Source organism: Erinaceus europaeus, chromosome 8 (genome assembly GCF_950295315.1).
Source record: "Erinaceus europaeus chromosome 8, mEriEur2.1, whole genome shotgun sequence".
In the NCBI taxonomy this organism is placed as follows: domain Eukaryota; kingdom Metazoa; phylum Chordata; class Mammalia; order Eulipotyphla; family Erinaceidae; genus Erinaceus; species Erinaceus europaeus.
The window spans coordinates 85,535,862-85,550,516 of NC_080169.1; the positions used below are offsets into that span (position 1 = coordinate 85,535,862).

The 14,655-nt window shown below is 37.7% G+C and overlaps 1 long non-coding RNA gene across 3 annotated transcripts in view; it reads left to right on the forward strand.

Moving 5' to 3' along the window:
* Positions 1–3,607: 3,607 nt before the first annotated feature.
* The window catches only part of LOC132539922 (uncharacterized), a 276,120-nt gene continuing 265,072 nt past the window's right edge, over positions 3,608–14,655 (forward strand). For 2 of the 3 annotated variants that reach the window (XR_009551215.1, XR_009551213.1), the window contains exons 1-3: positions 3,608–3,730; positions 5,845–5,920; positions 12,563–14,437. This is a non-coding gene — a long non-coding RNA (uncharacterized LOC132539922). Of the gene's footprint in view, positions 3,731–5,844; positions 5,921–8,322; positions 8,448–12,562; positions 14,438–14,655 lie in introns of all 3 variants that reach the window. The other variant, XR_009551214.1, reaches the window with a different exon arrangement.

Genomic DNA, 14,655 nt, shown 5'->3' on the forward strand with positions numbered 1-14,655 from the left:
TCTGCTGAAACCCCTAATAAATTCCATGCATTATGTAAGCCCATCTAAAGCATAACGTCCAAATTTGATAGAAGCCATCTAACCAATTTTCATGAGGTGAAAGCATGTGCATGCACACACACACAGCTGTATTTATACAGAGTATATCCTCAAAACTTTATATAGCACGGTGTCTAACATATAGAAAAAAAACCTTAATATTTATGCAAATAAAGTGATAAAGGAGAGACAGAGGGAGAAGGAGAGAGAGACAGGAGAATAAGAGGGAGAGAAGGAGAAAAGAGGACCCCCCAAAATATAAGTAAGTAGTAACTATAATAGACGATTGGAATAATGCAGATTGAGAATAAAAAGTGAAGGAAGCTCTAGAGACTCTAGGAACAGTAGGTAAAAGGGACTGTCCGCAGTTAGAATGTAGAATGTGCTAATGTCAAGAAAACACTGCCAAAAGAAGTAAAACCAAGGGGGACTTATATTACTTACACAAGAAGAGGGTGAGAGGTAAAGGAGAGCCAAGAGGCTCAATGGCATTTTTAAGAAAAGACTTTCTTTCACTTTGAGCTCTTTAGATTTTTTTTTTAATCACTTAATTTTTGGGTTAAGTCTTTAGAGTACAGTTACTGACACATGGATACAATTTCTTGTTTCCCTGTGAAAGGTAACTACAAAACATTCTCATCCCTGGCTTAGGTTCATCATATATTAAGGACCCCAACACGCTCTAGTCAGGAAATTCTTGGATTCCCCACAGATACTAAGGACATAGACCTTTGAGGGATCTTTCTGTTGCCATCACTGAGTCACTTCCATTGGGAATGTCCTCATTAGCCCTTCTGTGGGCCTCACTAGGACCTTACCCTCACTAAAAACTAGCACTGGTAATAAATGCCCCACTCTCTGAAGGCAGGCTGGGTCATCTTATTCTGCCACTCAAGGAGGACTGATCTTGTACTGTGTGCAAACTAGAGTGTTCCCAGATGTGATCATGGGCTGTAAGCTCAGGCTGATAAAGACCTGGAGGTTATACAGTTAACTGTGCTAAATATTAATGCATATGAGCATTGAGTCAGATCAGTGTGGTAAACAACTAGTTGTATTTCTATATTTTTACATGTATGGGAGTCACACTATCCCCTAACCCAGCTCTCAAGTTCCATTCTCCACTATTGCATCATCCTCCCAGACATTATTTATTTTTTTACTGATTTAATAAAGATTGACAAGAATGTGGGATAAAAGGGGTAGAATTCCCACTGCCAGAGTTCTGTATCACATTCCCGCCATTGGAAGCTTCCCTATTTTTTATTCCTCTGGGAGCATGGACCCAGAATCATTATGGGGTGCAGAAGGTGGAAGCTCTGGCTTCTATAATTGCTTCTCTGCTGGACATGGGCGTTGGCAGGTCGATCCATAGTCCTAGCCTGTTTCTATCTTGCCCTAGTGGGGTAGGGCTCTGGAGAGGTGAGGTTCCAGGGTACATGGGTGAGGTAGTCTTCCCAGGGAGGTCGTGTTGGCATCATAGTAGCATCTGCAACCTAGTGGCTGAAAAGCATTAAAATATAAAACATAGCAAATTGTTTAATAATTAGGAACCTAAAGATAAGAGTATAGCAGATAAGATTTGGGGTCTTCATTTTGAAAAAAGCTAGTAGGAATATTTTAGGTATATTCCAAAGAGTCCATGACTTTACTAATTTTTGCCTAAGTCCAACAGCTAACACACACGTGGGCTAAAGGTATTTATTGTCTGGGGAGATAGTGTCACAGTTGGAAATAGAACTAGAAAGCTGGATCAGGGAAGAGAGTATGCTCACCCAGCCTCCCTTAGGAGTGGGGCAGTCCTTACCATTGTTGTTCAACATTGAGGACAAGGTCTGTAGAGGCCCACAAGTGTGTCCACAATACTGTTCCTGATGGAGATGACCAGTGATGGTGGAGAAAAGGTTCTGGTCAGAGGCCTAAGGCCATAATACCTATTTTATTAGGAGCTTAATGGTTTACAGTACAATTGCTGACACATGTGTCTAATTTCTCACTCATACTCTCATTTCCACCAGAAGTCTCCCTCCACCATCAAGCACAGTCAAACCCCTCCTTGCCATCCCTCTCCAGAATTTTTTTTTTGCTTAGATTCAATACATATGTTTTTTTTTATAGAGAAAATGTCTAATAGCAAAAGTAAAATGGCTACAAATGTTGCAACAAAGGAAGAATTCAGTACATATTATTTTCCTTTTCCCTCCTATCTACTGACTTTACTCTTCAACAACAACTCACTGAACATTTCGAAATAACAGTCAACACCTCTTGGAAAACTAATTTTCTCTAAGAGATCCCAAAGTCATTATCCTCATAAAATAAGTGAAATAAAAGGTTTCTGTTGTTGTTGTTTGTTTTTTAAGACGAATAGACACCGACATTTCAACTTTACCAACTGTATAAATGTGTTCAAGGACAAGAATATCAGATCTAGGTTCTCCACCCTTTGGAGTAGCCCAATTTACCACATAGATCCTCCTGATCCCACCCCAACACATTCTCTCTGAGATCACTTTCCTTTGGCATGAGATGCACATATGGCTTGACATTTGATTTGAGGCTTGTGGAATCAGAGGTGAGTTCCTGGCTTTAGCTACAAGTAAGTTCTTGCAACTCATAGCAGGGGTCATTATTGTGAAAGCCAAGATTTTAATTCAGAAGATCTGGGTTATTTTTGAAACTGAGAAGATTGATCTCTCAAGGAGGTTTAGTTTAACATAAATTTTTACTTAACAAACAGACTAAAATGAAAGAAGTACATCATGTAGGCCTTTTAAAAATCTGCATATACTGAATGGCATTGTAATTCCGTCCCTATGATTCTCTTTCTCCTTATCTAGCTCTTTTTCGGTGTCATTTTTATAAAAAGTGTTTTAAAAGAACATTTGTGGTATGCAGAATTCTGAGATTTCCTCTAAAATCCCTGCCTCCAGTTATGTAAAATTTAGTAAACCCTTTCCATTTAGTGTGGTTGTGTGTCGTTTCTGAAATTAGATGAGATTATATATCAAAGATGAAAATTTTACAGATTTCATGAAACTCCTCAATTAACTGAATTTACATTCATCCCAAGGAAGACTATTGTGAATGATCTGGACCTAATTAAGCGAGAATATTAAAATTACAAAGGTTACCATAAGAAGAAATACCAACAGATATTTACATTCAGCCTTGAATAAGTAAACTGTCTTTTTTGTAGATAGAACCACTCACAAGTTATTTGTAGACATCAAAACTGTGGATTTTAGTCCTCAAGAAACAGTATTCTTTAGCCATCGAACTTAGCAGATCCCAAGCTCCAGAAGAAATTTCAATTTTCAACACCTTCATCAAATGCAACCCTGAGAAGAGGACACAGTTAAGTCAAACCTAGACTTGTAACTCATGAAAACTATGAGATTTGGAAAAAAAGAGAAAAAAAGTAGAAGGAAGGAAAGAAGGAAGGAAGGAAGGAAGGGAGGGAGGGAGGGAGGAAGGAAGGAGAAAGAAACCTGAACTGGCCTGCAAGATGGCTCACTTGGATAGCATGCTGCCTTGCCATACATGTGACACAGATTCAAACCTGGTCCCCACTACCCTGAAGGAAGTTTAGTTACTATAGTGTCTTTTCTTCTCTTTCTGTCTCACTCTATCTGAAAAAGGTCAACCTAGAAAGGTGAAACTTCTGTGACAACAACAATAAAGTGCATATGTAAGTAAATCAGCAAACTTATATTGCTTCAAGTTACAATGTTTACAGTTGTTATGCAACAGCAAAAAAAAAAAAATGCTAAATTATGTTTGGTTTTTGTTGCACCAGGGAATGAACTCAAGGCCTCGTTTCCACATAATATACTGTTGAACTCTCCCCAGGTTTGATTTTGTTATTTTTGTTTGTCTTTGAGGGGGGAGAGAGATAAAGAGGAGGTAGACATAGAGACACTTCAGCGCCACTCCATTGAGTTCCCTTGGCGCAGTCTATGGTGCTTCCAAATTGTGCTGGAAATCAAACATAGTCTCATATTTAGTGGGGTTTGTGTTCTATTGGGTGAACTACTTTCTGATGATAGTGCAGGGGTGTTGATACACTACTCTTGTAAAAATTCTACGTTTTGTTTCATTCTATATTAAATTTCCCCTTGATTGTTAATAGGTCATAGTAGGTTGCCTTTCCTAAATGAATTTTTTAAACAATTCATTATTATTATTATTATTATTATTATTATTTATTGGTTAGAAACATCCAGAAATCGAGAGGGAAGGAGGAGATAGAGAGACACCTGCAGCCCTGCTTCACCACTCGCAAAGCTTTCCCCCTGCAGGTGGGGGCCAGGGGCTTGAACCCAGGACCTATAACATGTCGCTCAACCAGGTGTGCCACCACCCGGCCCCCTAAATGAAATTTTTACATTTTATCATAACAGAAAAAAAAACATAGAAAATTGTTAAAATGGTTCCAGTTTCCTTGTAAACTAAATATAGTCCTTGTCACTTAATATAGTCTTTAAAATGACTTTCCATTTCCAAATATAAACTGGCTTAAAATAAATCTTAACAAATTCTCTTTTAAAAATCAACTGTTAATCCTATATATTATAATCCTATATATAATATTTTGCCTAATGGGGGGGGGAAATAAGACATCCCTAAAGCCCTTTTTGAAAAAATCCTTGACCACAATGATTTACAATTAAGTCACTGAGAGAACCACCCATTTTATCTCCTTGAAAAACCACCTTTGGTTTAGACCAAATTGCAGTTACTCGTACTTCTCCAGCGTTCTGACACCGACAATTGTTCTTTTCTTTTCTTTTTTTTTTTTTTCTAGTTATTATGTTCTAATCTCATGGGATTTTTCTCTGGGGTCAATTTCTCATAACATCTTAAATAAGCATTTGGGGAACAGACCATTCATAGTAACATAAATTAAAGACCATGTTTAGAGTCATAGAAATAGAAGCATTGACTGATACAAGAAATCCAATTATCTGAATGTTTCATTTGACAAAGGACTGACTGCTCATATACCAGTCTCTTTCAATTTTAGGTAATTGTTTTTAATAGGATACTCAGATGGTATTCTCTTAAAAGATTAGTTTTTCTGTGTGGTCCAGGAGGTGGCGTGGTGGATAAAACATCAGACTCTGAAGCATGAGGTCCTGAGTTCAATCCCTGGCAGCACATGTACCAGAGTAATGTCTGGTTCTTTCTCTCTCTCTCTCTCTCCTTCTCTCTTCATGAATAAATAAATAAAATCTTAAAAAAAAAAAAAAAGATTAGTTTTTCTGATTCAAAAGAAACCAATACTGAGTGATCATAATGATGACAAAAATAGGACCTAGCAGCAGAGTCTATTAATACTATCCTTTTTATTTTTATTTTTGAGAGACAGACACAGGAGCAACCTCAAGCTCCTCCCATATAGGGCTAGAGCTTGAACCCACAATCTCTCACACAGTAAAGCATATACCCTACTGGGTGAGCTATCTACTATCCCCCTTTTAACTCCACGTAATAGCAAAGAGTGAACAATTCTGCCTTTCTGGGCACTACTTTTATCTCCATTTTCACACTTGATATTTTTCTCAGTCCTATGTCTACAATAGAGTAAATCAAGGAATGTAGTAGAATGGGAATTAATCTAGTGACACAGCAAGTATAGTAAAACGATAGAAAAAAAATTTTTTTTCATAGGATCATGCCAATAAGAGATGTATCTATCTATTAGAGGAGTTAGCTAACATTTCTAAGTTCTGTGATGAAAGAATCTGTGCTGAATGAAAGAAAGGGACCACCAAACGCCGAAGTCTACTTTCTCTATACCAGATAACCCAACTTTAAATAATGGTCCAAAGCAACTACACAGGGACATACCTGCCACATTCTGTTGACTACCCATCAGGTAAAGTAATACTTATTAAGCATAATTTGTGTTCAATTCAGATATATTTGGCATCTTGTGGAATGTAACCATTTACATGATAAAAACAAAGCTAGGTTATAGAAAGTTTTATGGATACCAAATTATCAATCCTGTCCAAGAAAACTATGAAAGCAGTTACTATGTAGCATGTTTTTATAATTAATGTTATGATATAATTTTATATTCACTTTGAAAAGTCATCAGATATAACGTCTTAGCAAAAGAAACATTCTGACTATTTGAAAGAATCATCTCACACAGCATGTTTTAATTCTTTCGGTTGCTGGGATATGTGAGGTCAAGAGAAGCAATAGTGTTCGTGCCACTATTTGTGACCGCCCCTTCTTTCCTCTTCTCCTAACAAGATTAGTCAGAGGCATGCAGATCCTTTTGGTTGGAAAAGGCTCTTATCACTGCTTGATGATCACTGTTCCAGGCCAGGACAATAAGGGTTCATCCAAAAGCAAGCTTCCTCTCTCCTATTGACAGGAAGCTCTGCCTGTGACGAACCAAACAGCTTCACTCAGTGCCTGGCAGGGCAACAGCTAGAGACTTGAAAAGAAAACCTAGTTCTAAACCTAGTGTTTATGGAGTAAACTCTCAGATGCAGGTGAGATGAGGAGTTTAATTAAAGACTTTTTAAAAATACACAGTTCATTACAGTGTTCCCCATCGATGTATGGGGAGTTGTGATAGTCACTAAAGAATCTATTTAAAGTGAAAAATAAATTAATTTTCAGGCTAAGTTGGAACTTAGAAACTTAGCACATAAAGAGATATATTGAGGGTCCGTAGTACAATAATAGTAAATACTAAGATGGAATAGATCATCAAGAGAAAAAAGCTTCTAGAGATAAGTTTCAAAATTTTGAATCTTTAGCTTTAGAAGAGTGTGTTAAGGGGCTAGGTAGTGGTGCACCTAGTGAAGTGCATACGTTACCATGTGTAAGGACCTGGGTGCGAGCCCTGATGGGGGGAAATTTCAGGAGTGATGAAACAAGTACAGCAAGTGCCTCTCTTATCTCTCTCCCTCCCTATCTACCCCTCTCAATTACTTTCTGTCCTGTCAAATAAAGGGGGGGGGAGGGGAGTCTGGCGGTGGCTCAGCGGGTTAAGCAAACATGGCGCAAAGCTCAAGGACCAGCTTAAGGAAACCCGGTCCAAGTCCCTGGCTCCCCACTTACAGGGGAGTCGCTTCACAGGCGGTGAAGCAGGTCTGCAGGTGTCTATCTTTCTCTCTCCCTCTCTGTCTTCCCCTCCTCTCTCCATTTCTCTCTGTCCTATCCAACAAACGACATCAGTAACAACAACAATAAGAACTACAACAGTGAAACAACAAGGGTAACGAAAGGGAATAAATAAATAAAATATTTCAAAAGGGGGGAGGGGTGGGGAATAACCACCAAGAGCAATAGATTTATTATGCCAGCATTGAGCCCCACTGATAACCCTGGTGCAAATTAAAAAAAAGCAATCAATCAATCAATAAGAGTATGCTAAATCTCAAGATGAAACTGTTCTTAAAAATGTGCACCAAGCAGTCTTAAAATCATTACGAGGGAAGTGTTTTAAATATTGTAGAAAATACCAACAGCACTGGTTAAGTAGCTCACTTAGTATACTGCTTTGCCATGTTTGTGGCCCAGGTTTGAGCTCCTCCCCTACTGCACTGAAGGGAACTTGGCGCTGTGGTCTGCTTCATTCTGTTCCTCTGTCTTTGTCTCTTTGCTTCTATGTTTTTAAAAACTTGTTATTAAAGGCACCAGCAACTGAACAACCATCCATCTTCTTTTCATGTATTGTTTTTTCATCTATGTTGCTTGAAAGATATGCATATATTATGAAATTTTTGTGTGGAACCTAACTGAAGACATCAACAGAAGAAAATGAAATACATCTTGATGAACCCAAATTGAGAAGGTGTTGTGAGAACATGACAAAGATGTTAAGTGGGTAGCTAGGAGGATTGGACCTCCAGTTGTAAAGGTCAGCCTATTGAAACAGGAAGGAACAAAAAGCAAAGAAGAGAAAATACAAAAGGCTCAAAAAGCTCAAAAATACATAGCTAGGTTCAAAGGAGGAAATGGAAAAAGAAATATACATGATTTTACTGACTGTATATTCTTTATCAATGCCCATGTTCAGTGGGGAAGCAACTATAGAAGCCAGACCTCCCACTTTAAGCACCCTGGGTCCATACTCCCAGAGGGATAAAGAATAGGAAGATTTTCAAGAGAGGGGATATGGAGCTCTGGGGGTGGGCATTCTGTGGAATTGTACCCCTCTTATCCTATGGTCTTGTCAATATTTCCATTTTATAAATAAATTTTAAAAATTATTTTAAAATGATTTTTTAAAATTATTATTATTTCACTTTAAAGTGAGAGGAAAGAATGTGCCTGAGCACCCTAGAACATAAGCAGTGTCAGAGGATCACATCCAAGGTTCCCTGAATGCAAACCCTAAACTCTACCACTAGTCAACCTCCCTACACCAGCCTCTGTGTGTACGTATGTGTATATGTGTGTATGTGTCATATATATTATATATTATGTATATCTAGTAGTGTTATATAGATTTTTTTTCCCACCAGTGTACTGTTCATCTCTGGTTTATAGTATTGGTGGGACCTCAGAGCTTCAGGAATGAAAGTCTCCTACAGGGAGACAGATAATAGTGCTTGCATGATAAAGAAAAATCAAAAGGGAAAAGAACGCCAAGCAGGTCATTAAAATTGTCACATTGACAACATTTTGACATTTCTGAAATCCATTTCAGTAGACTGATGAGAACAAAAACTAGATTGCTAAAGAGGCAGATTGTAACTGACTAAGTGACAAATCAACAAAGAGAACATAAATAAATCATTCTTTCTAAAAGTCCATAGGGGAAAGGAAGAGAGGGAAGCCCAAAGAGGTCAGAAAACTGCTTCTTGCCTTTGAAAAAAAAGAAAGCCTAAATGATGGGAACTTGACATTTGAACAGAGAGACTAAGAATCTTTTACCATCAAAGATATGCCAAAAGTCTATTTAAAAATAAAATTCTGAAGAACTAAATACTAAGATTTGGGCGGTTATTTAACACATGCATGCAGGCCATATAAATTAGTATTTAGGAATTCCCTGTCTTTCTGAGCAGCCATGGGTTTAAGACCAAGCAGTTTTCTCTTTGTTTGCTTTTCCTTTAGTGAGAGAAAATGAACATCCTGTGGTAAACCAAAGGCATCCCTGCCCTCTTTTGCCCTTTCTTCCCTCCGGCACCACACACCCTCACCTCACCTCTCTCTCTCTCTCTTTCTTTTTTTTTTTTTTATTTCTCAAGCTGAGTTTATTTTGGAAATTACAACCTAACAAATTAAGGATATTAAAACAAGCTAAGTAAATGTCCCTGGCAATTAAGGAAAAGATTCGTTCTATTGGAAACAGCAACCGAATTTGAAAAAGAGAGACAAGACTTCACTGCCTGAGACCCTGCATGGTGGTCCATTTTTTGGGGGGTCAACAAGCTGCCCCAAACTTGCTGAGCTGAAAGAAATCTAGAAGACAGCAGAGGCAATCAGCTAAATCCCTGGAGACAGTATTCCTCAGTTTATATTACAACCCCAAGTGACGTTAACAAACTTTTGCTAAAAAGCAAAACCTAAACATGGTGCCATGTGGGATCTGATAAATATAGGAAATGACGTGATTTATCAAAATAGCACAAACATCGGGGCATCTGTACAGGGGCCCAGTCTCTTCTCTCAGCTTTAAGAATGTTTCCCATCATCCTTTGCTGATGAAGATTTCCTTTAGTTTTCAAATCCAAACACTAGAGTGTCTGTGAAATTTTGCAAAATTCGCAGACTAGAACTCCTTTCATCAAGTGTCAGGAACCAGCATCCGTATGGTCAGTACTCACCGGCAGCAGTTATGCAGTGATGCTGGGGCTATGCCTTCTAAGCACCTCCCCTCCTAACTGCCCTAGTCATTTTCTGATCATTATTTAGCTTTTTATTTTTTTTCCAATTTTACTTACATCTGTTTATTACAGCTTTCCTACCACAACATAAGATCTATGACACAGGAACTTTATTTTATTCAGAAATATTTCCCAGAACTTTTAACAGTACCCAATACACAATAGGTAGTAAATACCAAATATGAATTAACTAGTAAATCAATCAATTTTTAATTTAATCCTCACAGTAATTTGGGAAGTATGAATTTACTTATATATTTTTCTTTTCTTTATTAGATAGCACAGAGGAAAATTGAGAGGGGGAAAAAGATAGGGAGAGGAAAAGAGAAATACCTGAAGTCCTGCTAGTGAATCTTGCAGAATAGCAAGAGGAGGAACTTCCAGAAGGCGTGGCCATAGGATAACTGGGATCAAATCGACTCTCCCACAAAAACAATAAATAAATACAACAAGAGACCCAACTGAAGTCATAATGTGCAGCTGAAAGATCTGCAGTCTCAATGGGTGCTTGCATGTGACTGGAGCAAACAGGTAGGTGAAGGTTATTCCAAGTGCCAGAAGAAAAGAGAAAGTGGCTTAAAAACCTCTCAGTCTTTGACTCAGGGTATTTTTAGCTTTCTGAATTTAAGGCAAGGATACAACAAAAAATAGCATTTGTTACCACAAGACATCCCAATCACACACACACACACACACACACACTCTGCCACCCTATCCCACCCACCAGAGATCATACAAGCAAGAGACATCTAGAGACCACAATAGCACTACCTGCTGGCCAGCAATAACAAGCACAATTAATGCGCAAGCAGGAAAATAGAACCAAAGACCGAAACATGCCATATCAGCCAAACAGAACTGAAACAGAGGAAATCCAAGGAATTCCAGATTTAAAGAGACTCTCAGAGACAGACTACAGAAAGCTCTTTATGAGTACTCTCCAAAAATCCAAGCAAGAATTGAAAGAGCATTTTTCTATGGAATTAAAACACATAAGAGAGGAAATCAGAACAGTGGCTTAAAATAGAAGAAAAAAAAGTATTATCTTATAGTTCTGGAAATCAGAAGTACAAAATGGGTCTTTGTAAGGGATAATTGCCTCTTTTTTATCTCCAAGTCCCTTTTATTTTCAAGCAAGCAATCACATCACCCCCAACCTCTGCTTCTGCCCTCATATCTCTTTCTCTGATGCTGACACTCTCATCTACTTCCATTCGAAGGACCGAGGGTAATGATTACATTGAATAATCTTGAATAATTACTCCCATTTCAAGGAATTGATTTAAATCACACCTACTGTCAAATACTCTAACATTTAGCTATACCCTCACTTGTGTTAGGATATTTATAGCCAAAAAGACATAAAATGAAATACTCTGGCAAAAATATGTTTTTAAAAAGACTACTTGTATACTCCTACTGGGAACATAAGCTGGTGTGGCAATAACTATGGATAACAGTATGCAGTTTCTTCAAGAAATTAAAACTAGAACTATCCTAAGATCAAGAAATCTTACTTCTAGGTATGTAGCCAGAGGAAACAAAATCATTATATCCAAGACCTATCTATAATGCTATGTTCTTTGCAGCAATCATTATCTTCTTTAATTACTCAGTTGTCAATATATGGAAACAGCATCAGTATAGTCAAGGAGTTAATTATAATAATGCATTGAAGGAGGGGACATTTTGATGCAGCTATCTTCATTAAATTATATAATTTACATTTCTAAGATAACTGAATAGAATCTAGGTGCTCTCTCTGTCTGTCTTACACATGTCTTACACACACACACACACGCACGGAGATAAATATGTGAGATGAAGATTATATTAAGGGGACCAGGCAGTGCCACACCCAGCTAAGCACACATATCATCAAGCACAGGGGCCTACTCCCCATCTGCAGGGGTCCATCTCATGAGCATTTGAAGCAGGTGCCTCAGTGTCTATTTCCCCATCCTTCCTCAATTTTTCTCTGTCCTATCTAATAAAAAAATAGGGGAAAAAAATGGCTGCTGAGAGTGGTGGATTCATATTCATAGTGCTGGTACCAAGCCCCAGCAACTGGAGGCAAATATACATATATATAACTTCAAGTTTGGAATTGACAATGTATTTGTACATCAAATCATCACTATATTATAATTTCATTTGTCAGTATGTCTCAATAAAGCTGACAACAAGAAAAACACCAAGCACACGTGTAAAGTCCTTTTTATAGTGCTAGGCAACATATTTACATTTTCTGAGGATTAAGATGTGGACATTGGAGGAGAGGGATTAAACATCATTCTGTTCATTGTACCATGTAACCCTGATCAGTTACCACTTGGCCATTTATTTGTGTGTCATTTCTGTGATACAGATTTTAGAAATGCTGAAAATTCTGAGCCTCAACTAGTTTAACAAATATTGTGTAAGAATTTCAAGTCTTCAATTCATCAGAGCTGTTTTAGGAGGTTTGCAAATATAATAAAATATCCCTCATCTAAGGCAAACAACTTAGAAATATTTGAACAGTAAGTGAAAATAAATTATTTTGCATAAAAATTATTTTATGTTTCATTTTTGCTTTTGGTAGCAGTTTTAACTGATAAAGGAATCTGGAATTGTACTCTCCTTAAATAATGCATCTAATTTCCCCTCCATCTTTTCAGATTTCTCAGTTAAAGTGGAAAATCTCTGATCCACACCATCTGTTTGTTTCATCCAGTGGTGCATTCCAATCTCAGCAACAGGAGGCTCCTGACAACCTGCCAATAAAATTCCTGAGAATGTCAAGACACAGAATACTTGTGAAAAAGATTAAGATAAGATTCTTTTTCATGGTTAAGTTTCTCACACACTCCCTTTCTATCAGTGCAACTCTGGTTTCAATAAAAGATTTCAGGTAAAACTGGAAAATACCACACAGAGAGAGCTTTCAGTGATTTATTCCATAAACAGTTTGCTGGGTTAGAATCCCTGACTCACTCAACTTTGGAATAGAAATCTGAGCTTCCATTTGCATTCACTGAAATGGCAATTAGTTGGTGGCAGGTCACATCCAGCTTACTACATTCCATAAAGAATAAAGAGCCAAGCCTTCCAGAGAACACTGTCCAACTTAAATCCATAGTGATCAACACTCTTTGTGTTGAACCCAGACAGGGTCACGAGAAAAAATGTGCATAATCCTTTGAGTACCACAACTGTTAGAATGGTAGAGAACCCACTTTCAGAAGCAAGAGCACCATATGTAGTTATTGATAAGTCACTAATGTGACCGAGGCTACACTATGAACTTTAAGTATGTCACTTCTATTAATCCTCACAACTATTTATGAGCTATATTCTACTGAACTGAACTACTTTTCTGTTGGAGAACTTGAGGCAGAGAAGTTAAGTAATCTGCTGACAATTTGTCTGAAAGTCTACATGTTCTGTCACATTTGAAACAAGAAGTTGTTACTTCTTTATGAAGAAAACACTGTTGATACATCATTGGGTATAAGTGAATCTCCCAGTATTTGGGGAGAATGGATTTACATTGAACTACCTAGCCATGCTCACCCAATCTCAAAGATAGTTTTGCATGATGGTTAATTGAATGTATGGGTGCAGTCATTGGTTCTAAAGTACAGTAAATTTATTGCCTAACTTGAAGATGAATAGGAAACCCCAACTCATTAACAAGATACCTTAGTGAGAAAACATATTAAGTGACCACAATTGGACTGTTAAAAAGTAATTTCTTTGATGGCTTGATGTCCTATACTATGAAAGAAATGAGTAGTTAACTAAAAACAGAAAACTTTGGGGGCTGAATGGTGGCACATCTGGTAGAGCACAGGCATTATAGTGCATAAGGCCCCAGATTCCAGCTCCTGGGACCCACCTGCAGGGAGGAAACTTCATGATGGTGAGGCAGTGCTCTGTAGGAGTCAGTTTCTCTCTCTCTCTCTCTTTTTATCTGTCTCTCTCTCATATAATTTAAATCATTAAAAAAACAAGATGAATTCCTTTAACTGTATTTTCCAAATTTTTTTCTTGGTGTCATCAAATTTCTAATATTGCTGAATATGTTGAGTTCCCAAAATTCATATCATATTGTTATAAAGTGGTTCCAATTTCTCAGATATAACCAATAAATAATTCCATTCTTTGTTGTGAGACTAAGTCTAAATTGTAGGAGGAAATTCTCTTAGTCACCATGAATGCTGAACTGCTAATTTATATAATTGTCACAGAAACCTCACAGTACTCTCAACTCAATGCATGATTCTCTAAATTCAAGCATTTGATTAAAGATAATAATATGCTGTTTATTTAAAAATTACTGATGGTTTACCATATGTAAGAACAAAAGAGGACCACTGGATTAGTGTCTGTTATGTGCCCAACCATTCTTTAATATTTATTGATTCATTCATTTTCCATTTTCCCTTATTTTTTCTTTCCTTTATTTGATAGAGACAGAGAAAAGCTAAGAGGGAATGAGGAGAAGAGAAGGAAAGAGAATGAGAGATATCTGCAACACTGCTCCACCACAGGTGTACTATCACCCAGCCTCCCAACTGCTAGAATAACTATTCTTTTTCAAACAAATACTTCTGGAGGGGGGCGGATGGTAGCACAGTGGGTTAGGCACATGTGACGCAAAGCACAAGGACCCTAGTAAGATCCCAGTTTGAGAACCCGGCTCTCCACCTGCAGGTGAATCAGGCGGTGAAGCAGGTCTGAAGGTGTCCAACTTTCTCTCCCCCTGTAT